This window comes from Culex quinquefasciatus, chromosome 2 (genome assembly GCF_015732765.1).
Source record: "Culex quinquefasciatus strain JHB chromosome 2, VPISU_Cqui_1.0_pri_paternal, whole genome shotgun sequence".
Taxonomy (NCBI): domain Eukaryota; kingdom Metazoa; phylum Arthropoda; class Insecta; order Diptera; family Culicidae; genus Culex; species Culex quinquefasciatus.
Genome location: NC_051862.1, coordinates 77575692 through 77603540, shown reverse-complemented (window position 1 = coordinate 77603540; position 27849 = coordinate 77575692). Strand labels below are relative to the sequence as shown.

Sequence of the window (27849 nt, the reverse complement as noted above, 5' to 3'; positions counted from 1 at the left end):
ATCGAATCCTTAACCTGCCAAACAGATGAGGGTTTCCCTTTTGTTTTTTGTTATTTAGAAATCACAAGAGACAAAAAGTTTTTTTGGTCAATTTGCATTTTCGCCAACTTTTTGTAAACAAAGTCCTCAACCACTCACTGCAATCGCCTGTTGAAAGTCCTTTCTTGACCCCCCTCAAAAGAGCTCCCCGTTTGGTCGAGAGAACCCCACTCAAGCTCCCCTTTCTCTCTCTCTGTCTCTTTCGAATCTCCCCATGTGAAGATTACTCTTCTTTTTTCTCTCTCGCGAGTAGGTCGCGCGACTCCAAAACAACACACACCGCAACCGCACAACCACAGCTGCATTTTCGCACGTATCAAAAAATCTTCTCGCGCGAGACGTGAACGCGCGTCGTCGCCGCGCAAAACAGTTTGTAATGTACTCTTTATCCGTTCGGTCGTGTCCGGTGTGTCTCCACACCTTAGGAAAAAAAAACTTTTATTATTTTGTTCTGAAAGTCTGCAGCAAAATTCAAACACCCAAATGAAACTTGAATATTTTGCACCATTGAAGAAAGGAAGAGAAGCCGTTTGTAGAAAAGCAGTCTCCGTTTTTCCCAGAGTGCATTTTACACCGTTCATTGTGTACTTTTTTTGTGCGCTGAAGAGAGATTTTCCTCCCGTCATCGTCGAGTTTTCCCGTTTTTCTCTGTTTTTCCACACCGTGGTGTGATGCACACAAAGCGTTTTCCACGCCACACCAGTAAAAGAAGAAAAAAGTGATGTAAAAAAACAAAATTGACGACGAGTTTTTTCCTTCATTTTCCTGCAAGAAAAAGAAAAGAGGCAGTCTCGAGGAAAAGCGATTTTCTTTTGTTCACCGTGAGCGATATTCCTTTATTACTTTTTGAGGCCATTGGAGGACACACAGCTGAGGAGCAGGAAAAAAATCGAGCCAGAATACAAAAAAAAGTTGAGAGTGTGATTCAGCGAGAAAAAAGACCTTCTAACAATCAACAAGAGTGCGAGAGAAAAAATGTCCCAGAAAGCTTCAGGAATAACGCGGAAAATGGATTTGGCACAAAATCAGTACTAAAAATGCGAAATCGCAGCTCTGTATGCATTTGTAGAGCGGACTAAGTGCTAATAAGCACTTTAACACGACGTGTACTTCTTTTTGGAGCCCTTGAAAATGCATCGTCAGTAAGGAGGAAAATCCCCTTGTATGTGTGCCACAAACTTTTGCTCACTGTTTGAAGAAAAGGAAAACCCATTTTCCGACATGGATTAAATTCGCTGTTTTCGAGGTGCATCTCTGTGTGATTAATCGGTTCGGTTGATCAAAGGTGGAAAAATCAGAAAAATGTAAACAGTTACGAAAAGAACTTCAGTTGAACACCTTTTTTGTTCAGTTTTTGAAGCGTTTCGATCATCAAAAGTAAAACAAGGAGACACACGGTTCGGACAAAGTTTTTGTGTTCAGTTTTTAAGTGTGAACAATTTTTGAAGTGAAGACAAAAATTAACCACTTTCGGATACTCAAAGAAACACATTTTGTAAATATAACCTACTCAAAAAAATATCAAGCAAAAATAATCGCTAAGTGTTTGTAACCAACTGTCAAAACTAGTAAACTTTGGCGTCAAATATTATCAGTGTAACTCGTAACGTTTGGAAACACTAACCAAAATATCTAGATTTAGAAGAAAAAAAATAAAAATTAAAAAAAAATCGCAGCATCAACATAATCAACACACATCTCAAAACCCCCAGACAGACCGGCAAAAGTGTACGTGTGTGTGTGTCCAACGTTTATGTACAAAACAATTTCTCGTCTGTATTAGAAGTGACGACGACGACGACGCGTGTTTGTGTCGTGTGTTGATGCTGTTGTTATTGTTGGTTTCGTTGAAATCTCCCGCGCGCGCGGTGTGAAGAAGAACAACGACGACGGCGAAGGCTCTCTGGACAGAATATCGATTTTCTGTTCGCTTGCATGGTTTGAACTTTGCCAAGACGACGACGAAACAGCTGATGAATTAGGCAGGCCAAGTGCGTAGTCAAGTGCAGCAAGGTGAGATGATGGAATGTTTGTGCATGAAATGAGGATGTGAATTTTCAAATTATTTATGTGAACAGAAACCATGTGATTCTATTAAGAATTTAGAGAATTAAATTTTAATATTTGTTTTCAGAAGAACTATTTCAAAGTAATTGATAAAAAATGTTATATGTGTCAAACAAATTTCAAATTCTCTAAAGTTTAGTCATAGTTCGTGTATCTGCTAAAATAAAGCTCTACAGTAGGGGAGAGTGAGGAGACTTGATCCCCGGATACACTTGATCCCATGTCTGTATCTCGTTAGCATGTGGGTAAAAAAATAGCTATGTTCTAGAAAGTTGTGAAAACAAAGAAAAATATTAAAAATTGTTTGGATTGAGTTACACACATTTTCCTTAAAAGTGCTACAAAAAACCACCAAGAGATCTTTTTTCCTTGTTTTGATATGTATAGAAATCCATAAAAATTTATTCAAAAATATATTCTTATACATGGTTTTCTTTAGTATAGTTGTAGATGACTTTGAAAACGAATATTTTAAGTATTTAAATATTTTACATTCAAACTTATTATATTTTCAACACAAACCTACAGGTTTTCAAGAAGGGGCGTACAGGGATCAAGAAATTGCTGTAAGGGACCATTCATAAATCACGTGCACACTTAAGCAGGGGGGGATCTGAGATTTCAAAAAAGTGTCAACGTGGTTTATGGATGGACCCTAACTTATAAAAAATCAAAAGTTTGGATGAATAAGAAACATTTTGCTTAACCCTCTAACGCCCAGAGCTGTTAGCTTATCTTAAAAATAGTAAATGGCTTAATTTTGGTACAATAATGCAGGAAATACTTTACTTTGACCCACAAACATCGAATTGGGGCAAAAAAGTAGAATTTAAAGTGGTGCACCAGAGCACCATCAGGAAGATGAGCAACTTTTTTTAAATCACAAAATCTCGTTTTCTTCAAATCTATTGGTTCATTTGTTTGAAAACGCTTCGAAATCTGTTTAAAACTACTTATTATTTGCTGTAAGATCATATTTCTGAAGTATTAACTACAAATTCTAAAATCTCTGCATTTTCAGGTTTCTTTACAAACAACCATTTTCATGAAAAATGAGGAAAATAATAAAACTATCGGTCTAATAACAATGTTTTGTCTTGTTTATGAATAGTCAAAACGTTTATAAACTTTTGTTTTGATAAAAATAATCTTTTTCTGTAATTTAGAAAAAAGTGCTCCTGAATATTTAGTTGCTCATATGCCTAGGTGGTGCTCTGGTGCACCAAATTAAAAGGGTTGAAAATCACTTAAAACCGGTCCAAACTCACAATGTTATTCACAGGGGTTCTTGTCCAAGGTTCAAATGAAAGCAAAACATTTTTTGTTTCATAAAATATTGTGTTTGGTAATTTTTACGGGCTTTCGAAAACAGGTCTTATTTATTTCCCTAAAATTGGCCCATTTTTGTTTACATTTCACACTGCAACTTTGCTTGTGCTTAACCAAATTTGATGAAATTTGGGGAGATGTTAGTATACATTCTACATTAGAGGTGGGCAAAATCGCTATTTTTTAGGAGCCGCTCATTTTCGTTCGCTCTTTAAAAAGAGCCGCTCTTTTGAACGGCTCTTTCGCTCTTTTTCACAATATAGATAAAAAAAGGTATTTTTAAGAATGATGTGATTTTTAAAAGCTATTTCACATTGGATTTATATAAATTATTTAAAAAAATAACTAAAAATGAAAAGATGCCCTTAAAAAATCATAGGTCTTGGTGATTTCTATGTCAAAATTTCTACTTGAACCTTAATGTTTGAATGATTGAATTGCATCCGACTTTGAAGGACTTTGAAGAAATTGCTATTAATTTTAAAATGGCGTTTATTTCTGCGAACATTAAACTAATGCTGATATTTTATTATTCTGTTCTGTTAACTCTTTTCTACATTCTGATTTGATCGATAATGTTCATAAACGCTGAAGTTTATTCGGGCAGGAGGAATTATTTTTTCCTAAATCTATAAATTCTACTAAATTTTTGATAATAATTTACAAGTTAAGCAAATTTAAATGCTCAAATTTGTATTCGGGTAATACTTTGATGTACGATGAATACAATTAAAAGTTTCTTCGTTTTGTTTTAAAAATTCATACATTTTTGGAATTAAAAAAACAGTAGGAAACTGAATATATATGCTTGAAAACTTTTAAGTGGTGTTCAAAGATTGACATCAATGCTATTGAGAGTCTTTCAATATATGTTGATGAGAAAGTTGCTATAGACACCCCAATGAAATATGACGATTCAGCTCTGAAAATAGATCCTTATTAACATATCGTTTTAATTTTAAAGTACTTGGAAAGTACTTTTTTTACAATCATTGAAATATTTGAAATTGTATTTTCAATTCTCAAAAACAAATTTTACAAATACAAATTTGTTACAAATTCAATAAATTATATTTCTAACAAGTTAATTTTAAAACTTGGACCATTTTGGAACGATTCTTTCAAAAGACCAGAGTTTAAAAAGAACCGCGGTTCTTTTTTTGTGAGCCATGGTTTATTCGCTCTTTTTAATGAAGCGGCTCTTTGAGCGGCTCGCTCTTTTTTTGCCCACCTCTATTCTACATGAACACCTGCAACTTGCTGCTTTAAACCACGAAAAGTTGTGGCAGTTCCAAGATATTTGAGTTCAAAGTTTTGGTGCTCCGGAGTAACCATGGGCGGGAGAGGGTTAAGATTTCTACAAAATGTTGAAAGGGGGATCAAGTTACCCCTGAGCAACTCTCTACGAAATCGGCCGATTTCGACCATTTTTATTTTTTCTATTTTTTGATTTGGCTCAAACTTTGTGGGGGCCTTCCCTATGACCAAATAAGCTATTTTGTGTCATTGGTCCACCCATACAAGTCTCCATACAATTTTGGCAGCTGTTTTTTAATGCAAAATTGAATTTGCAATCGAAAAGTACTTCACAGATTTTTTGATAAAAAGCTCCGTTGTCAAGATATAGCCACCGAAAGTTTGATTTAAGCGAAATATTTGCAGTTTTTTTTATTTTTAAAAATAGTGACCATGAGTGACCATTTCTAAAAATATTTTTTTTGAAAAGTTCAGAAAATTTACTATAAAATTGTCTAAGAGACATTGAAGATTGGACCTCGGGTTGCTGAGATAGAGCCGCTTTAAGAAAAAGAAACACGAAAATTGAAGTTTTCTAAATCTCACCTAAACAACCCACCATATTCTAATGACGATATCTCAGCAACTAATGGTCCGATTTTCAATGTTAAAATATGAAACATTGGTAAAATTTTCCGATCTTTTCGAAAAAAATATTTTGAAAATTTTTAAATCAAGACTAACATTTCAAAAGGGCGTAATATTCTATGTTTGGCCCTTTTGAAATGTTAGTCTTGATTTAAAAAAAATCAAAATATTTTTTTCGAAAAGATCGGAAAATTTTACGAATGTTTCATATTTTAACATTGAAAATCGGACCATTAGTTGCTGAGATATCGACATTAGAAAATGGTGAGTGGTATGGGTGAAACTTAAAAAACTTCATTTTTCCTGTTTCTTTTTCTTTAAGCCGCTGTATCTCAGCAACCAGAGGTCCAATCTTCAATGTCTCTTAGACAATTTTATAGCAAATTTTCTGAACTTTTCAAAAAAAAATTTTTAGAAATGGTCACTATTTTTAAAAACTGAAAAACTGCAAATATTTCGCTAAAATCAATTTTCCGGTGGCTATATCTTGAAAACGGAGCCCTTAATCAAAAAATCTGTGAAGTACTTTTCGATTGCAAATTCAATTTTGCATTAAAAAATAATGTCAAACTTGTTTTTGCATAAAACTTCGAATTTTTCCAAAAATCACTATTTTTTCAAAAAATCATAACTCGGCGTCAGATTTTTTGACCATGTTTCTCTATGGCTCAAAAGTTGCGGATTTTTGTCCCCTAAAACATATCAAAAAATCTCGAAATTCAAAAAATACGTATTTTGGGAAATTGAGTTTTAGTGAAAAAAAAGTTGATTAAAAAAACTGCAATTTTTTTTCCGTGTTCCTATTTTTTTCTCAAAAGTCCTCAACAATACCTACAACTTTGCCGAAGACACCAAATTAATCAGAAAATTTACTCAAAAGTTACAGCTGTTTGAATATTTACATACCATTTTTGTATGTACAGCAGCCAAAATTGTATGGAGACTTGTATGGGTGAACCAATGACGCAAAACAGCTTATTTGGTCATAGGGAAGACCCCCACAAAGTTTGAGCCAAATAAAAAAATACAAATAAAATCCATTTCCGGTTTTGGTAGAGAATTGCTCCCCTTCCATTTCGAATATGCCGGTTTAAAATATTGTTTTTAAAACGCTTGGTATGATTCAAAGAGTTCAACTTTAAATACTTTTATCAGTCAAACGAAGTTGAGTGTATAAGCTTTCAATTCATGAAAAAAGTTTATAGATTTGTGAGAATTTGACAGATATATGAGCGATACAAAAAAGGGGATCAAGTCTCCCCATTCTCCCCTATAGTATTCCAAACCATGGATATTTTTTTAATCACCCAATTGGTTACAAATTCGAGCAGCCCAAGCAATAGATAAGACTTTGAAACTATTCTTTATGAGTGAAAGGGGAAACAAAATTCCAATCAAAAAAATAATTTTTACAACCTCCATAAATTTTTTTTTTTCATAAATCAGTACTTTTCTTCAAGAGATTTCCTTGTTGATTAGATCAAGCAAAACACCGATTTTTATAAAATTTTGAAAACGAAAAGAAAAACAGTTGGAAAACAAATTTTAAGTTTTTTTTTTCTACTGTGTACCTTATTGTTTTACGTACAGTATTTATTTAAAATCTATTAAATTTAATAGATTTTAAATAAATACTGTACGTAAAACAATAAGGTACACAGTAGAAAAAAAAAACATTAATGACCTTGAACAAACTCTTCAGATCGACAAAAATTACTAAACTTACATGTACTAGAATCCGTCAAATTACTCACGCTCCACTAGCTAGAAAAAAGGATCGAAAGTCTTCCCCAGCCTTCCAAGAAGGCTCAGAAAGAGGCCTCAGTAGACACATTTCACTTTCTCCATCTGATGGTGGGCCACTCATGGGTGTTGGCAGATGCTACGCTTGACCTTTCTCGGAATTTATTGATCTATAGACCCATTTTATGAAGAACATGAACGTGATTCGTGTTATTAGATGGTCTGCTCACAATATAACAAATATTTGCTCAACCTGTAAAAAAAATGCAAATTTAAATAACAAAGAAATTTATTCCATGATAATCAAATACTGAGAGTAAGAGTCAAAACATCTGTTACCGAGCAGTCCCGGGAGCGCACTTCTAAATTTAGTCTTGAAATTGTAATAAAAAGCTAGTAAAGGGAAGCTTCTACGGCGTCGTCCAATAAACTGTGCAAATAAAGTTAATCAAGTGCACTGATATGGTTGTGGTGAAGCAGTTTTGTACGTACAGTTTGTACAGTTGTGTCACGACAATGCAAAATTCTTCACAAAATGTTCAGATTTTTTATGAAGATTGTTTACAAGAAATGTTCGAGTACATATTTTTTAAACAAATAAAACAGGGATTGGGTTTCAAATATCCAAGAAACGCTTAAATTTTCGTTGCAATACATAAAAGTTTGAAAAAATCACGCCCCTGAGGCCAGTGTGAAATCCAATCCGAAGCATGCCCCCAGACCTTCCTCCTCAACTGCAATTGACCGCATCTCTTCTCGGAGTAACTTTCCCCCACACGCACCCTCAAATCAATTTCTTTATCTTGTCGCCAGGGTCCGATCACCTGCGGCGGTGTTCAAAGTTATCGCCGCGAATCTTCCGCGAAAGTTCGCCGGTCCGGTTTTGGCTCGAGCACTCTAATATTGGTCCCCTCGGGTACGCAATGACCACGACCTGGGGGGACAAATTTGCCTGGACCCAGCCGAGGGTCTTCTGGAACGACTGCGCGTTTCCACCCATCGCCGGTTCGTTTTCCACCGATTATCAGTTGCGAAAAGGGGACTTTCTGTGGCAAATAAATCAACCCCAGACCCCGGGACCAGCGGCGAATCCATGAGTTAGCCGACCGCGTGCCGTGCTCTAATAGTGCAACGCCATGCTGGGCGAAAAATTGTCATTTATTTCCAGTTCCTTTTCCATGAATGAAACCATGAATGAATCGAGTGACACCACAAGTGTGCGATTTGCACTGGTTCTTTTTTTTTCTCCAACTATGTCCAACTTGTGTATATGAATCGGTTGTACGTGTCCGTAGTACGTTTTCGAATAAATCAAAAGTTTCACCTCATTCTTTGGAGCGTTTGAAACTTGGCACTTTAAAACATTGTAAACCAAATAATCTGGAAAAAACTGCAATCCAAAATAAAATAAGACGCGGAAAATGTATGTTATCATCACGTAAATGAGAAAATAATTGCTGCCAGTAATACTGTTTCAGAACCCTTAAATTATGCTTTCGGCAAATATCAATTAGGGGCACGCACAGTCCGGAGTGATGTCGCATTGGAAGGAGGAATGAGAAAGGACATGTTAGGAACTGCAACATTGTTTCGTTGAAAAAGGGTATTAAATTCATATTAGAGATTTTTTAGAGTGATTAAGATAAGGATGAACTGGAATCAAAGCAACTGATTTTTTTTATCTTTTAAAGAAATAATAACGTAAAAGAAAAAGTGTAAATAGCATAACGGCATGATTCGAAATCCGGACACTTAGTAGCATATCTTTTTTGTTATAGCAAAAAATCATGTAGTAAGTTGGAAATGAAGAAATATCATCAGGATGTAGTATTAACAGTCAGGTTTAAGAGAATGCATGCAAAATATGTCTTTTCTAACAATTTTTCATCAGAATTTTAAAATTAAAATGACTTGTTGTGCTTCGAATCCCGGACACTGACAAAAGCTGATTCGAAATCCGGACACTTTTGCTTCGAATTCCGGACACTCGATTTTACTGAATGGTGGTGGTTAATTTATTTCAGGCAGCTTTAACATGTTTGTCATTCGCTGCCTAGATTTTACTGAATGAATCGCACAAATTTGGACTGAAATGTTAGTGAATGGCATTCTTTAGGTCTCAAATAAGCTGTTAACATTAAAGCAATCGATAGTTTATATAAAAATTTGCTAGAATTCAAGAAAATCGAAACCATAAATTTCTGCTTTGCCTTCCCGGTGCTTCGAACGCCTATGAAATATTTCAAGTGAAATGTTTCGCATTTTTGGTAAACTTATAATTTTATTGTATTAAATTGTTTTGGCATTAACTACAGCGTTCAAACAAACTTTAAGTGAAAATTGATGTTGGAATTCATCAAATTACACAGTTGTGACATTCATAATGCGAACTTATATCCAAATAATTGATAAAACAAGATGAAGTGTCCGGGTTTCAAAGCGTCCGGGAATTCGAATCATGACGTTAGCATAGCATAGCATAACGGGTCTGCACTACGCTGTAGGGGGTGCCATAATGGTCAATTCAATATTCTTAGACAATTTGATTGCTGCCCGGTACAACCAAGAATATCTAAGAACGTAAATTTCCACACTGTGCTCCAAGGCTACGCCCATACAGTCCCGTGGGGATTTGGGAGGGGATGTTTTTGTTGTTCACTAGTGGCAAAAGTGCAGGGAACCCATGCGACTTTTAAAAGTGAACGGAATATTTTTGGGAGGTTTGGAATGGGGGTTAGAGGAATTTCATCGGGCCGATGAAAATGGTTTAATGCGTAATGTATTACATGATTTGGATGTTGTGAGTGTAAATAATAAATATAGTGTATAGAATAAATATAATAAATATGATAAATATAATAAATATAATCAAGATGATTCCAGGAAGCTGTGAAAAAATAGCATAAATTTAAAATATAAATGCTCCAGATGGTTTCCATGCTGTTTAGAAAGTTTCGTTAATTTAAGCAAATTGATTAATATGGTATGAGATGGTATGTTACAGGAAAGGAATAGGATAAGGAATAATATGAACATTTAAATAAATCATTTAGTGAGTAGATAAATTTACATGTAGACTAGATATTTAATTTAAAATAATTCCAGGAAGCTGTAAAAAAATGAAATAATTGTAAAACTTATACTCCACATGGAACCACAAATAAAACAATAGAGACACAAGAATCTAAACATGAGGCTTCGTACCTTACACAGAATTCAACATGAACCGGACCACGAATACGGCACAAAAGGACACCACAAAAATCCATCTTCCCGGCGCTGCTGCTCACACGATAATCATAACGTAAAAGAAAAAGTGTAAATATATGATAATTCCGAAAACAGAGAAATGGAACACAGAACTGAAGATTTATATCAAATACATATTCTGCTTCCTCTAAACAAGTTCTTCATTTAAAAAATCTTTTATTAAATACCTAAAAAAATTAACGAAATTTGTGGTGTAATAAGCTGAAAACATTTAAAAATGCATTCCCCTGCGTTGATAAACATTTTCAACATGTTTCAGTTCGTTTAAAAATATATTGAATTATAGTAAACTTTCTATGTACAGCACCACAAACAGTTTTTTTTTCGCATTTTTTCAAAATTAATTATTGAAAACCAAAAATACTAGTGTATAATGCATTTTCCAACATTTTTTTTATTAAAATGTTTAAATTGTGACTTTAAATTTCAATATTTTTATATTTTTTATTTTATGCCAGCCTTATATTTTGAGTTTTGAACTAAGACTAACATTTCAAAAGGGCCAAACATTAAACATTACGTCCTTTTGAAATGTTAGTTTTGATACACCCTTTCAAAATGTTTGTTTTGACTCAAAAAATTTGAAAATATTGCTTTCGAAAATATCGGAAAATTTCACGAATGTTTTACCATTTAACATTTAAAATTGGACCATTAGTTGCTGAGACATCGGTATTGAAAACTGGAGAGTTGTTTGGGTTAGACTCAAAAAACTTCAACTTTTCTATTACTTTTTCTTTAAGCCACTTTATCTCAGCAACCAGAGGTTTAATTTTTAATGTATCTTTGACAATTTTAAAGCAAATTTTCTGAACTGGAAAAGAATATTTACAAAAATGGTTACTATTTTTGAAAAATCGGAAAACTGCAAATATTTTACAGAAATCAAACTTTCGGTGACTAATTCTTGCACTTTATCAAAAATCTGTAAAGTACTTTTCGATTGCAAATTCGAATTTTCTTTAAATAAAATATGAATTTCATTTTTTTCCAAAAAACTATTTTTTTAAAAATTCACAGCTTGTCGGCAATTTTTTACCATACTTTTTTATGACTCAAAACCGGGTTTTGATCCCCTAAAAATCTCAAAACCTAAAAAAAATACCAATTTTGGAAAATTAAGGTTTTGTGAAAAAATTCATTAAAAATCGGCAAGATTTTTTTTCCTTGTATTTATTTTTATCTAACAGTCTTCATCAATACATACAACTTTGCCGAAGTCACCAAATTGATCAGAAAATTCATTCACAGAGTTACAGATTTTCGAATATTTACGTACCAATTTTGTACGGACAGCTGTGGAAACTTGGCTGTGGATTGTGTGGAGACTAGGGTGCCCAGAATATGGGACTTTTTTCAAAACCTCGCTCCACAAGCTGAATATTGTTCCTTGACCTATTTTAGGACTCTGGGCCAAATATGAGCAAAATAGGTCATTATTTACCCATTGATACTCGGAGGTGAAGTTTGTATGGGAAAAATCGAAAAAATGTATGGAAAGCCCAAGTTTCTTACGGTTTGGTCTGCACGGTGCGCTACTTCCATCCAAATATTCTCAAAAGTGAGATTTTTATTGGAAATATAATGCTCTACAACTTTGTAGAACATACCAAAGCTGTAAAACTTGATCCTGAAAAGTTATTAGCGATTTTTAAAAGTCACTTTTGCATGAAAAACGTTTTTTCACCAACTTTAGGCTCGGGTATCAATGGGTTAATCTCATCCAATTTCGCTCAAAATTTACACAGATGCTTAAAATAACCCAAAAAACCGTTTTCCGCTTGTGGAGCAGGGGGTCATTTTTTCTGGGCACCCTAGTGGAGACTTGTATGGATAAACCAAAGACACAAAATGGCTTCTTAGATCATAGGGAAGGCCCCGACAAAGTTTGAGCCAAATTAAAAAAAATAGAAATAAAATCCATTTCCAGTTTTGGTTGAGAATTGCTTATTTATATATTTTTTGGGAAGCTTTGAAGGAACAAAAACTTGATATAAATAGGCATTTTCCTGGTTGCTGAAAAACATCTTTACATTTTTAAAACATAAAAAATTCGACTGCGTTTAAAAACTACGAAGAATGTGCCAGAATCTTGGCCTCCGTTTACTTTTAAAATAGTATTATATCAATAACTTTTTCTTGTATCCCGAGCAGACGGAAATAACTTAGGAACAACATTTTTTGATTTTTGAAAATACTAAGCCAATAATATTTTATGTTATTTATAACAAGATTTATTATTGTCGTTATGATTTTTTTGTTATTCGATTGTTATTGTAATAACAGTAACATTTTCAGTTATTCTTCGAACAAATATTTGTTATTATTTTTTTGTTATTTTGACAACTAATCCGATCATCCCAAAAATAGTTGGAGGTATTCTTCCATGACAAAAAATGTTATTCCAAAGTTGTTTTGGCTTTTAATCAATATCAGACCAAAAACAAATTTTATTATTAAAACATTAACTGTTAATCAACTCTTATGCAAAATTGATTTATCAAGAAGAATCCATAACAATTTCTGTTATTTTAACAGTATTTGTTATTGAAATGGCATGAAACTTTTTCAATTTGATAAATTCGGCAATCCGATTATTATTAAAATTTATCTGGCTTGAGTATCGTTTAGTGTGAATGTGTCTATGAATAAAGAATGTGCTAGAACATTGGTGGTCGATGCTGTTCAATTGAAAAATCTTGTATACTAACAATTTTTCATCAGTCCTTATTACCTCTTATGCTGAGAAAATAGAACACCGTCTGCTTATTTGTTTTTTTTTTTGTTTGATGACTTGTATATTGAATCTGCTTCTTAAATTATTCAAAAAATGCCACAGAAATTTTACAAAAAATTAAACCAATTCATCTATTCCAACTCCACGTTTGGAATTCTATATTGTTTGCTGCGTTGCGTAATTCGAAACTAGTGGTAGTTCCTAACAAGCTGTGATTTCGCACTATAAAGGGAGTTCACACTTTTTTTTTGTGAGAACTATTAATTTTCCTCCCCACCAAACCCCCCAATTCAACTCCTCCTGTGGTAGGGGTAGCATTCCGGGTCGCATCATGCCTGATAGCAACATCAACGGCAGCAGGCAGATTGCAAATTATTTCCGATATATTTTTCGATCCGAGGCTGGAGACACGAGCGGGAAAAAGCAACACCGACAAGTTCATTCAATTTATTCGTTTCCAATATTAAATTTATTTTTTTCCCTCGACCTCTCTATCGACCGACCATTCGTCGGATGATGCATTCGTGTGTCGGAACTGGCGGACTCCGGAGTGGCCGACCGTTGCCAGGGTTCATCTCGTTGCAGAATGCCATCAGCAAAGAGTATTGATTTTACCAACCTCCTGCCTCCTGCCACTCTCTCGCGTGTGTGTGTGTGATGGTCAAATCTACAACATGATGAAAAGCAAGGACACTACCTCGTCCCAACCGTTTCCAGGCCCCCTCATTTGGTCCAGTCGAGCATTTTCCCGGGTTTTCCCTCGAAATGCGTATGTACTCTCGCTCATGTGCACATACTCAACATATACCTTTTTATACTTGGGCTACCCCACCTCCCCCTGCAGTGGTCAGTTGTTCAGCTGCCCCCTCGCGCAAACACCGGGAAACAACCTTCCGCGCGAGGACCATCACCGCGTCCGGATATTTTTTGTGATATTTTATTTCCCGCACACGAAAGCCTGCCCGGTCCAACATATCGATAAACTCGAGCGTTCCCTGATGAGGCGGGAGACTGGGGTGCGATTTAGTGCCCAATTTAAGCTCATTTTGAATAATATACAGCAATTCGATTTGAAAAGAGCCTAAACCGAAAAAAAAGTTTATTTTGAGACTTTCAATGTTTTTTTGCTTTTTTGGCTTTTTTGTACTAGGGGAAATATACCCATTTTAATCACTCTAAGCTGTTCGACCAATTCTCATCACTATTGCCATTATCCGCTATAAAATCAACATTTTCAGATGTATCAACAATGGAAAGTTGCTTGCTCACTTTTATTTGAGCTATTTATTACTTTGGAACAACACTTTATGAAAGCTGTAATTCATGATCAAAGTGCTGATAGGCCGATATTAGAAATAGGGTGAGAAAGGGCATAGTTCCCCTATATATGTCAAATTCGAGTTCAAATTTTATCAATATTTCAACATCGTCATTTTGACCTGTTTATTGGATTTACAAATTCTAATCACTTTAGAGTAGTTAACGGGTCATAATTCAGCTCGACAATCAAAAATAAGAAAACGACAAAAAATAATTTTTCGTGATTCAATCCGATCCAAGACTTTTGGAGAATCGAGTCTGGGCTGTATTAGGGCTGCGGAGTTTGGTGGTTTTTGAAACGACTCCGACTCCGGCTTCTAGAGATTCAGCAACTTCGAGTTCGCCTCCGAATCGAATTCTTCTCCACAGCTCTAAATGCTATGATAAATCATAGACCGCTTTGAAACTTTTCGAAGATTTTCTAACTCTGAATGATCACGAGAAAGATTACTATTTCTTATCATGGCTATCTCTTGAATATCTTGAATACCTAACTTTTGTGTGACTTTTATTTGAGGAAAACTCATTTTTCTTCCTCTGTTACCCATTTTACTTAACCTTATACTGTTAATTGTTTTTAAGTTTTTTTTCAATTCTCTTGTGTTTAGGGATATTATTTTGGGCAATTTTTGTTCTACGAAAAACTTACCTTCTCTTGTTTTTTACTTATTTTTGTTTTCTTTATTAATTTAAAGTAAGATTTTATCTTCTTGAGTTGCATCCATTTTATCATAGTAGAGAAGAGTCAGAATACTTGACCCCTAGCCTGGAACCTCTGTGTGTGTGTGTGTGCAACCAACCAAACGGGACCACGCGGTCCTTTCTTACAAATTGAGTTGTTTCCATGTATTTTAGGTTAATATTCTATACATGCAAATAACTCGCATAGGCATTTGGAGGGTGTTAGCTCTGCCGAGCTTCGGTGACCCATTTCTACGCAGGCTAGCCGTGCGCGAGGTACTTCAGCTTGAATCAATCGCCCTAAAGAACGTTTGTATCAATCGGATTCAAACGTTATTTAGAACTTCCGATTTCTTATCCGTGGACGAGAAATCAGCGCGTATTTAGTAGGCAGATTTTTTTATTCGTTTGTTTTGGAAAGATCTCACCAAATTTCAGCTGAAGTCCTGATGATCATAGTTTGACCCCTAGCCTGGAACCTCTACACCCAAAATTAAAGGCCGCGAGCGGATAGTCCGCCCGAAAAGATACGTGAGGAAAGTACTATTTTGCGAGAGTATAGACCTCTCGCGTGTTCATCGGTTCATTGAAACAGTTCATCCCATTGAATGACTCATATGGACAAATGACCGCGACTAAGTCACCGAACCATGGTGGCCCATACGGCAAAGGCACAGTTCACTATGCCAAAGGTCTTAGGTTCGAGCTTCGGAACAAGTACTTTTTTTGTATGAGTGAAGTTCTCTCGGTAATTTTGGACCTCCCTCGGCTCCAGTTTACAACATGACAGCGACGAGAACACAGCCGAATGGGAATTAACAGTATCAAATGCATGCTATACCCTGCGACTCTCAGCAATCATGAATACTGCCCATTTGCCACAAAAGGTGTATAAATAACACTTAAGTGCTTATAACTTTTGGTGGGGTTGTCAAATCTTCAATCTTTTGAATGCGTTGGAAAGATCTTTCAAATGCCTTTCTAACAATATAAAGCATGACGAGTTTTTTTTTACAAAAACCACCCTTTTTACAATCTTCCGAAGTTTAGCGGAAATCGTTTTTTTTAGCATAACTTTTGAAGTACTTTTCAAAACTTCATAATATTGAATGAGACCAAAACGGTCCAAATCGGTTTAGCCAGTCCGGAGATAATCGTGTGCATATTTTTCGGTGCACGGACTCACATCTAGCCACACGCACAGACATTTGTTCAGAATTTGATTCTAAGTCGACAGATATACGTGAAGGTGGGTCTACGAGGTCGAATTAAGAAGTTCATTTTTCGAGTGATTTTATAGCCTTTCCTCATTGAGGTGAGGAAGGCAAAAAGTGTCGGAACAATACCACACAGATAGAAATACTGTGAGCAAATCTGGTAACTCTATGTTGTCGAATTTGTAAACAATGAAATGTTTCCAAAATCATCAACATTTTTTCGATTTTTCTTTTTCTAAATTGACAAGATTGTTGTTCAAAATTGGGAAAAATGTTAACGATTTTGAAAACATTTCATTGTTTACAAATGCGACAACATAGAGTTACTGGGTCAGCTTACAGGATTTCTATCTATGAAGGAGTTATTTTATTTTCTCAGCAATTTATATTCAGAGCTGATCAAGTATCAATCAAAATAACAATAGAAAAAAGTTGAATAATGCATTGCAATAATTTAAACTAAAATCCTTCCCCACTATCTCCTACGATCCACATTGGCCAACGCACATACTCCCGCGCAACCGGGGCAGGGTAATCTGACGCACCCTTTCGCTCACCGTGCATCCCGAGTTGAGTTTTTATTCCCCCCTGCCAAAATCGAGCGGGATGAAAAATAAATATAACAAGCTTTTGCGCGAAAAACACTGAGTATGTGCTCCGCAACCCCCGCTCTGAAGTGGGTGGAAAATGGACGCCGCGAAAAAATCCGCGGGGTGGTGGCCAATTTCGTGCAAAATAACCCTTTCCTCTGCACCCCCACTCCCCTTTGCTGAGCCATGTGCCACTGTTAAAATGATGAATATAGATTGCTTTTAAGTCGTGTGTCCCCGCGCCGAAATTCAGTCGCATGCAATTTCCTCCAGCGCGGGGGTGGTGGCTCATTGATGATGCAAAATGGGAGTGGGGAGGAGGGGGTGGGGGGAACTGAAACAACAAACGGGAAGAGATTGGCAGAAAGAATGACACGGGCTGGGGGTGGGTAGGGGCGTTAAAAGAGGGTGGTTTTGTGCGCGAGAGTTGGCAGGATAAATTGGAAAGGGTGCATTATCGGAAATGATTCCATGTGCGGCTGGATATTTTTATAATTTTATCATTTTAATTATGTGTTTGTTTTTCTCTTTTTTGCATGACTGCAATGTTTTTGCAAACAGATAAATTATTGAAGCAAATCAGATTTTCTGGAGACAAAAAAGTTTTCATTTTGTGCCTTATAATTTTAAGTTTAACTTACTTCTTACTTCTTACTTCTTACTTCTTACTTCTTACTTCTTACTTCTTACTTCTTACTTCTTACTTCTTACTTCTTACTTCTTACTTCTTACTTCTTACTTCTTACTTCTTACTTCTTACTTCTTACTTCTTACTTCTTACTTCTTACTTCTTACTTCTTACTTCTTACTTCTTACTTCTTACTTCTTACTTCTTACTTCTTACTTCTTACTTCTTACTTCTTACTTCTTACTTCTTACTTCTTACTTCTTACTTCTTACTTCTTACTTCTTACTTCTTACTTCTTACTTCTTACTTCTTACTTCTTACTTCTTACTTCTTACTTCTTACTTCTTACTTCTTACTTCTTACTTCTTACTTCTTACTTCTTACTTCTTACTTCTTACTTCTTACTTCTTACTTCTTACTTCTTACTTCTTACTTCCTACTTCTTACTAATCTTTAAAAAATGTACGGAAAAACTAGTTTTTCTGCGATTTTATCAGTATCTGGCATTGTTTACATTTAAATATTCTCAAAAATTAAATTTGTATTGGGAATTCTTATCAAAGAAGAAGGCACGAATTTTTATTGCGAATTCTGAACATACCCTAGCGCAGTCAATCTTCCAAAGTGATCATGGAGAAAGCCTTAGGTTAGATCACGCCTAGCTTTCTTCCGGGGCTGTGGAGTCGGAGCCGAAGTCGGTGGAGTCGGGTCTTTTTGGGGGGGGGGGCGTCGCCAAAACTCGAATAGCTGGAGTCGGAGCCGGAGTCGGCTAAATTTTATGAGCTGGAGTCGGAGTCGGAGTTGGAGCCGAAAATTTCTGGTAACCCAGAGTCGGAGTCGGAGTCGGAGCTAACTTAAATTCAACAAAAAATATGTTTTTTTTTTCTGTACTTGCTATAAATAGCTTTATTTACAAAACTTCTTATATTTTTGATTGTTTCTGGAGTTGCATGCACCAAGTTTCCACTTTTTATTTCTTTTATGATATTTAAAAATAAATTTGCTATTAACTAAAAAATCACCAAAAAATAAGGATCAACTTGGATCGTATTGCACCCTTAGGCAAAGTTGCAGGGAATTGAATTTTCTACAAGAATTTCACACTTTGACAATTTTAATTCATTTTGGGTGAGACCCGCGCCACCTGGCAAAAAAACTGAAACTATGTGGGTAATTCTCTACCAACTCACATGAAATCGGGAAAAGTTGCCCCGACCCCTATTCGATTTGCGTGAAACTTTGTCCTCAGGGGTAACATTTGTCCCTGATCACGAATCCGAGGTCGGTTTTTTGATATCTCGTGACGGAGAGACGGTACGACCCCTTTCATTTTTGAACATGCGAAAAAAAGAGGTGTTTTTCAATAATTTGCAGCCTGAATTGGAGATGAGATAGAAATTTGGTGTAAAAGGGACTTTTATGTAAAATTAGACTCCCGATTTGATGGCGTACTCAGAATTCTGAAAAAACGTATTCTTCATCGAAAAAACACTAAAAAAGTTTTAAAAATTCTCTTATTTTCCGTTACTCGACTGTAAAATTTTTTGGAACGTGCCATTTTAAGGGAAATTTAATGTACTTTTTGAACAAAAATTTTCATTTTAAAATTTCGTGTTTTTTCTAACATTGCAGGGATATTTTTTAAAAGTGTGGCACACACAGTGACACACGTGAGAAACCCTCAAACGCTTAATGAATATCGCCAAAATCAACTTTTCACTTTCGCTTACTTTTTTAAGGCACTTTCGATACAAAACTGCCCCCAATTTTCAGCAACATGTTCTTTTGCTCATTAGTTGGTGACTCACCTGAAAAATAATCCCGAAACATATAAATAATTAACAAGCGCCATCAAAAAAACAAACGCACCAAGCCTTTTGACGTTTCAATTTTGACTACCCATTCCAATCGAAGGCTGAAGAAAACCGAGCGAGAAGCGAGGGCAAATAAAGAACAAAGGGTGGCTACCAACACCACCGTATCGCCTGTTGGAGTGAGCCAGTGTTGCCAGGAAATTTTCTCTACAAATGCTACTTTTCGTGAGTGTTCGCTTAAAATTTTATCAATTTTGGCAACACTAGGCAGACCCAAAAGAGCGGTGGAAGTAAAAAAAACTAAGCTTAAAATAGAAAAATAAGCGTGGCCCAATGCATTCGTTTGATTAGAATACATTTTGGAAATATTTTTTTCAAATGCTTGTAAAAGGAATAGAATAACTTTTGGGAAAAGTGAAAATAAACAAAAATGTTCACAAAAATTTGCTCCACTCGTTGGTGTACTTGGTTTTAGTAAATTTCAAGGAACACTCAAGATTATCCAACATCATTCAAACACGACCGCTTATTAGACTTAAAATGGGTTTATTTCCCCTATATCATTGATTGTTGAATAATTTGAACTTTTATGGTAAAGATCCACTTATATTCTTTAACCACACGCAGCAGGGAAAAATTGCTTTTGCACTCCATCTCGCAACCACCACGCCACAAAAACCGATCGCCCACCGCGGCCATTCATTCGCGAATTTATAATTAATGTTATTGCAAATATAATTTCGTTTCATGTTCCACGTCAACTCAACCCGGGACCGACGGTCCAGCATCCAGCATGCTCTCCATGCGTGTGGTGGTGGCCATCAGGAACGAAAAAATAAACAAGTAAAAAAACGGGTTTGCATGTAAATGCTAACGCAATTGGCGCGAATTGGGTGGGGGTGGGGGACTCCTCCTCCCACTTTAACCCCACCACCCACGCTATTGATTTTACCCAAATTTTCCTCTCTTTTTTCGCAGCGTACAAACTGCACCTGGAGCGCGCGGAAAAATTTGCATTTGCGTGTGGCTCCAAGTGGGAGGGGGGAGTGCGGATTGGAGGGGTGGTTGGCTCTTCATTATGCCACACCATGCAAACACTGCGACAGGACTTTGACAGCGCAAAAACATCACTTCAGTCGTTGCCGCCACTAGGGGAAATTCTCGTATGTTTGGCAGGTTAAGCACTCGCTCCTAACTCCATCCAATTTGCTGATTTTCACTATTTAAACAACTAATTTTGCAAAACTTTTTAAAGAAACTTGCTTGCTCACTTCTTATTGAGCTATTTATCACTCGATTTCAGCTGAAAACGCTTTTAATTAGCTTTAATTGAATGTCAAAGTTCTGACCTGCCAACATTAGAGGCACGCTGGAATTAGATGCTGTTCCCCTACCCATTTTCCGGGAGTTTTTTTTTCGCGGACCCCCTTTTCGTTTAACCCTCAAATGGCTTTTGTGTAAAATTTGTCTCTTTTTATTATTTTCTTTTTTTTTTTGAATAAGTTAAAACAATTTAAAGTTCACAATTTTCTGAAATCTTCTTTTGATAAGAAGACAAAGTTTCATGCATTTATTTTTTAAATACAGTCCAGGCTCGATTATCCAAACCATTGCATTGAGGGTTGAGGGAGGTTAAATGTCCACTCCATCAAATGGCTACCCCACCCAACGACCACCCCCAATCAACGCACACACACCCAAACGCCGGGAAAGTCAGCCTGGACGTTGTCGTCGTCGACGTTTTCTACCCTGCTGGCAGGAAAAATGATAATGATGCACCCGGTATATGCATTAATATTAATTGGGAAAATGAAAATCAGCTTATTCTGGCGCGAACAGAATGGAAAAATTGCGCGGGAGAAGGGGGGAAATAATGCAATGTGGCGCAGAGAAGGAAAAAAATGAAAACTGCAGGGGCGCGACATAAATAATAAATGTAAATTAAAATAAAACAAAATTAATTAGCTGCCAATCACGGTTCGAAATGCATATCCGGCAGCAGAATGGGGAAAACGCCGATACTGGCGGGGTATGGGTGTGTGTCTGGAAGAGAAGTGCACTTTTGGTGCACGAAATTGGACGGTGTCACACTCGAAAACGGTCCCATGTTTGCACACCTGTCAAACGCATAATGTTTAAAAGCTTTCAACAGCATTTTTAATGAAAGTGCTTCTACTTTGAACGTATGGAAAAATATCCTCACACCTCATTGTCTGATTTATCGTTAATTCACTGAACAAATTTTTATGTTATGTTTTAAATAGCATTTTATGAAGAAGAAAAAATGTGGGGCGAGGTACGTTTTTTTCTTGATCTGTTAAAAATTGTATATCATTTTGGAAAAAAATATTTCCAAGTTAGATAACGCTAAAAATGTTGTCATTTCATTTATTTCGTTGTTTAAGCAGTACTTGTGTGAAGTTGCTATCCTAAGCTGAGATGTGGACTACCTTTCAACAGCTGATTAATTCAAAGTTGGGAACAGACACAGTTTGCGGGTGCTTAAAGAATGGAGTAAATGTACTGAAAGAAAAAAGTTACAAAATAACCTTCCAGACTAAAAATATAATTAATTTTTCCAAATATAAAACGCAGTGATAGGTAAAAGGTAGCCTTAAATTTAAACCATTGGAAAAAATAACGATTAAACTAAAAAGTATGGTATTCTTTAAAGATTTAAATCTTTACTTCACAAAACACAAAAAAAGGTTTTAAATCTAAAATATTTGTGTCAGAAAAAGTGAAAATTTTCTTTCTTTGCCAACTCGCACAAAATCGGAAGAAATGGCATAAATTTTGAAAAACTAGTTTTTGTATTTTCTCGATGAAAAATACGTTTTTTTCGGAATTCAAAGTACACCATCAAATCGAGCGTCCAATTACATAAAAGTAAATTTGACACCGATTTCCCAATCCATCTTTATTTCAGGCCGCAAATGATTGAAAACACGTCTTTTTCGACAAAAAATTCTTTAGTCTGTTCTACAACAAATGAAAAGAATACTCGCTAGGTTATTGCAGAATGGAAAAGCCCATTGAATTTCCCATAAAATGACATGTTTTTCAATTTTTGATTAAAGAGTAACGAGAAATGATAGTGATTTTAAGCCTATTTTTTACTTTTTTGATGAAAAACATTTTTTCGATGTTTTGAGTATGCCATCAAATTGGGCGTTCAATTACTCACTTGTGACTTATGTCCCTTTGACACAACATTTCCATATCTTCATGGTTTCGAGCTACAAATCACTCAAAAGAAAATGTCTAGGTAAAAATCCAGACAAATTACAGAAGTCTCCCACTGTCAAGAGATATCGAAAAATGGAAAATCAGAAAATGGAGATAGAAGTAAAGATAAGCAAAGTTACTTATATATTTTTTTACGAATAACTTTTCAAAAAGGTGTAATATTAAATGTTTGGCCCTTTTGTAGTGTTAGTCTTGACTGAAATTTATAAAAAAAATACACTAAAAGAAAAAAAAAACACTACACTTTTATGAGATTCAAATTTGACGATTTATTTTCGTTCAAAATTTTTGTGAAAATAGTCTTAGATGTTACAAAAGACTCACGAAAAATGCATGATTGAGCAACTCACCTCAAGAATACAAAAATCATTTACTGAAACTGTTTTTTTGAAAAGTGCTCTAAGCATCAAAATTTTCAAAATCCATATACGGGAATTGATTCTATAGACAATTTTACATAAAAGTCTCAATTTTGATCATTGTCCTAAGTCCAATCCTTGTGAAGTTACAGCGGTATTAAAATAAAAATGTTGAAAATAATGGCTTTTTGATGGCTTTTGGCAATTTCTATATGACAAACTTGATTTTTCAGTCTCGAAAATATTTTTACCGGCAAGCTCGTCCCATTTCCAGTGTTCCCATGAGCCTAAGCGGACGGCTAGGCTAGGCTCATTTTTCTGGTTCATGTTTGCACCAACACCTCTCAAGCGCAATCGGTTCAGGCTCATCGTGCGCCGTGAGCCGGGGTTCATTTGGTTTGAACCAGGCGAGCATCGTACGTGCTAGCCTAAAATGAACCTTCGGCTTAAACCTGCGGTTGAACCTTTGCTTGTGTTGGTTGAACCGGCAGCTCGGTTATGGTACACCCAGCCAGACCACCACGTATCCACCGACAGACGGTAGTGTGGGCCTCGTCGGAGCTCGTCAGTTAAAAACGCAACTCAAAATTCGTATGAGAATCTTTTTTTTCGTGACGGCTTTCGCGGTACACTCCCTCCAACTGTTCTAGAATAATATTTGAACACGGCGTATCTCTAAGCAAGTTTTTCAAGAAAAAAATTTCAGAATGCTTATTTCGTCGTTTTAAACCGAAACAAGGAAAAACCTATATTAATATAAACTATACGCCATTATCAAATGTTTGGCTAGATAATATCTAAGCTCGCTTGACACTAACACTATAATAAATCACAGACAGCGTACACGATTGGCACTCCCTCCAATTGTCCTAGAATAATATTTGAACATGGCGTATCTCTAAACAAGTTTTTCAAGAAAAGGATTTAAAAATGCTTATTTCGTCGTTTTAAACCGAAACAAGGAAAAAACTATATTAATATAAACTATCCACCATTTTCAAATGTTTGGAAAAAAAAAACGGTTGGTGGTGGTAGTGTACACAATTCTTCCTCACGGAAAGGGGATCCATCGCCAAATCGCGATAAAGTTCGCTAAAACTAGCGAAAAATGTCGCTAATTTCTCAGCCTGCACAAAAATTACCTAGAATCGCTAATTTTTTTCGCTGGTTTGGAAACCGATGAAATTCTACCAAACCAGTGAAAAAAACACTGGTTTGGTGAAAAATGTCGCTGTTTGGGGGATCAGTTTTGCTAGAATCAGAAAATTTTCTCGCTGGTTTGGAAAAAGCGGCAGGGCACCAAAATCAACCAGGAGATTATTGTACTGGTTTTGGGAAACAATTCGCTGGTCCAGCGGATTTCTTCACTGGACCAGTGTTCTTTTACGCTGGATCAGCGTTTTCTATCGCTGACGTCCGGGTTTTTTTCCGGCGGCAGCAGCTCGTACCAAAATCAACCAGCTGATTATTGTGCTGGTTTTGGGAAACAATTCAAGGAAGCAGAATTAAAAGAAAGTCCAGCCAGGTTGTACTTACTTGCCACAGCACAAACTGTTCCGCGGCCGTGGTCAAGTTCCTCGCCTACGATTCTTGCTGCCACCTGCGACAATTTGTGCACTCATCTATGCAGCAGTACAAATACATCTCCAGCTTCACTGCACCGTATTTTTCTGCTGCGAGAACTTTATGGAAACGTGCTTCTTTTCATTGAAAAGAACAATCACCTGTTGAGTATGTATTTTAATGCTGAACACTTGATGCAGAACTTTTTCATGCTTTTTTGTTTTGAAAAAACCCCCTAGCAATTCGATTGCCACAAATCGCTTCCAAACGTGAACAATAACAAACATTTATGACGGCTGTCGAAAGGATGTGTATCAAACCAGCGAAAACTTTCGCTGGAAAAGAAACCGTTTCGGAAATAACAAACCAGCGAAACCAAGTTGCTGGATTTGATTTCGCGCAGCCACCTTTTTCAGCGAAAAATTTCGCTGGTTTAGAGAAAAATTTCGCTGATATCAGCAAAACCAACCCAGCAAAATTCGGTCGCTGGTTTGGCGATCGATCCCCTTTCCGTGCTTGCTCACATTCTTGGCAATTTCTTTTTGAATTTTACGGTCATAGTGAAGATTACACATTTCACAATAACAATATGACACTGACATGAATTAAACTTACCTGTAAAATAACGTGCACAAAAATCCAACTAATAATTTAGAACACACAGAAGCACGGTCGAAAGACGGACGATTCGCAGGGGATATTTTGGCACGGACATTTCCAACAGTCGAGTTCGGTCTTTTTTCACAGTAACTAATATTTATGCAAAATGTTCACATTTGTTCATCCCGTACAAGAATGACGTAACACATAAAATTATATTTAAAATAAAAAAAATATCCTGTCCTTATCATGTAAAGTTGAATTTTAATTCAATTTTACCTAATGATGCACGTACACTTTTATCACCATTATTAGCGGAGCGTAATGAAAGAACTTTCCCTAATGAACAACTTTCAACTTCTTCCCTGTCTCCCTTCATTCGTACCGAAGGAAACCTAGCTCGAGCGAGCGCGATTGCTGGAAGGTTTAAGCCGAAGGTTCATTTTTGGTTCAAGTGGTTCACACTAGCGAGGTTAGCCTGGCTTGAACCAAGGCTCATGGTTCAGGGATTCAGGCTTAAGCCTCAAAAGAGAGGTTTGAGCCGAGCCAAGTTCAGCAATGAACCTAGCCTGAGCGGTTCATTTGGGAACACTGCCCATTTCACATAAGTTTGTCTTTGACCACATTTCAATTGGATGTATGGGCTTACAGATATAAGCCTATAAGCTAATTACATTGCTCATAACTGAAAACATAATATTTTTTTCAGTGTAGTATAGTAACCTGGATAGTAAATTAGCTTAAATCATCAAAAAACGTTTTTCAACATTTTTTTAATACCGCTGTAACTTCCTGGGATTGGACTTAGGACAATGGTCAATATGGAGACTTTTATGTAAAATTGTCTATAGAATCGATTCCCGTATTCGGATTTTGAAAATTTTGATGTTTAGAGCACTTTTCAAAAAAACAGTTTCAGTAAATGATTTTTGTAATTTTTAAAACGAGTTGCTCCATCCTGCATTTTTCATGAGTCTTTTTGTAACATCTTAGGCTATTTTCACTAAAATTTTGAAAGTAAATAAATCGTCAAATTTGATTTTTAAATTTAAAAATCAAAAAATCTCATAAAAGTGGAGTGTTTTTTTTTCTTTAAGTGTATTTTTTTTTTTTGAAAGCCCGTCAAATTTCCTACAAGTTTGTCTTTGAAACGATGCAACGGCTTCGAAGTACAGCAATATTGAAATTACGAAATACAAAAATATTTAAAACACTTACGCCCTTCTCAAATGTAATTGTCGAGTGTAACTGGCTCCATATACACAAAAATGGCTTATATAAGCGTAGGATAACATGTCTACAAAGTTTCATTGAAATCGGAGAGGGTCGGGTACAACCGATTCACTATTTGACATGGAATTGCTCAAAGTACTTTTCGATTGCAAATTTGATTTTTCATAAAAAATTTTGGGTTTTTTTTTCTTGTATGAAATTTCCAAAAACCACATTTTTTCAAAAATTCAATACTCGGCGGTAGATTTTTTGACCTTAGCGAAATTGAGTTTTTGTGAAAAAATGTCAATAAAAAAATCGGCATTTTTTGTGTACCTATTTTTTCTCAATATTCCTCAACAATACCTACAACTTTGCCGAAGACACCAAATTGATCAATAAATTCACTCAAAAGTTACAGATTTATGAATATTTACGTACCATTTTTGTATGGACAGCTGCCAAAGTTATATGGAGACTTGTATGGTTGAACCAATGACACAAAATAGGGACCATCCATAAACCACGTGGACACTTTTTTGGGAATCTCAACCCCCTTTGTGGACAATTGTCCAACTTTTTTTGTATGGAGCGTGGACAATCGCTTACCCCCTAAATTGTCCACGTGGTTTATGAATGGTCCCATAGCTTTTTTGGTAATAGGGATGGCCCCCACAAAGTTTGAGCCAAATAAAAAAAATACAAACATTAAAAATGGTCGGAATCGGCCGATGTCGTAGAGAATTGCTCATGGGTGGTTAATGTCATCCTCACATTAATATAGTTTTTTTAGTATAATAAAATAAATGACCGAACTTCAAATGTTCTCTAAATATAACTTAATATCTGTCTATCAATAGGGTTGTCAGATCTTCAATCTTTAGGGAAAGATTGGTTTGCAGTTTTTTTTTTCTCATTGAGGTGAGGAAGGCAACAAAGTATTATTTAGCATTTTAAATTTTTTTTTTTCAGGTATTCATTGACAGTAATAGCAATTAATCTTATTATCTTTTTTTACAGAAATAATTTAGAAATATGATATTTCAGTTTAGTAAAACGGTATTGTGAAATACATATTCAACTCACATAACATAAAACAAATCAAACGTGTTCAAAAAATACCAAGCCGTTATCAGCAGCTGATAAATCGGCCTTTCGACGGCTCATCACAGTCAGTTGAAATAAATTAAAAACCCACTCGCGGCGACACCTTCCGGAGGCATAATTACAAAAGTATACGCTAATTACAAGCTGGGCGTCTTTTAACGGCACCGATATATTATGCCAGGACCACAACTGTGGTGAGGTACAACCTCAGGAGCCCAGTAAAAATCTAGCTGCAACCAGTATTTTTACTTTTTTACTCGTGCACTGCACAAACAGACTAAATTTATGGAGAAAATAATGCAATGCAAGTGAGGACTTTAATCAAAACTGTACACATATCTTCTCATGTCTCCAGATTTAATGATTTTCTAGAATGTCCACAATTGAATGACTCATTGGCAAGCCAACTCTTATAAGCACAGTAGATTTTTTTTTGTTTG

General features: G+C 35.8%; 1 protein-coding gene across 5 annotated transcripts in view; it reads left to right on the top strand.

The window, feature by feature from the left end:
- Window positions 1-423: 423 nt before the first annotated feature.
- Window positions 424-27849, top strand: part of LOC6048248 (zinc finger protein 768) — a 68577-nt gene continuing 41151 nt past the window's right edge. For all 5 annotated transcript variants that reach the window (XM_038254966.1, XM_038254969.1, XM_038254968.1 and 2 more), the window contains exon 1: window positions 424-2052. The gene's annotated coding sequence lies outside the window, so the exon portion shown is untranslated. The remainder of the gene's footprint in view (window positions 2053-27849) is intronic.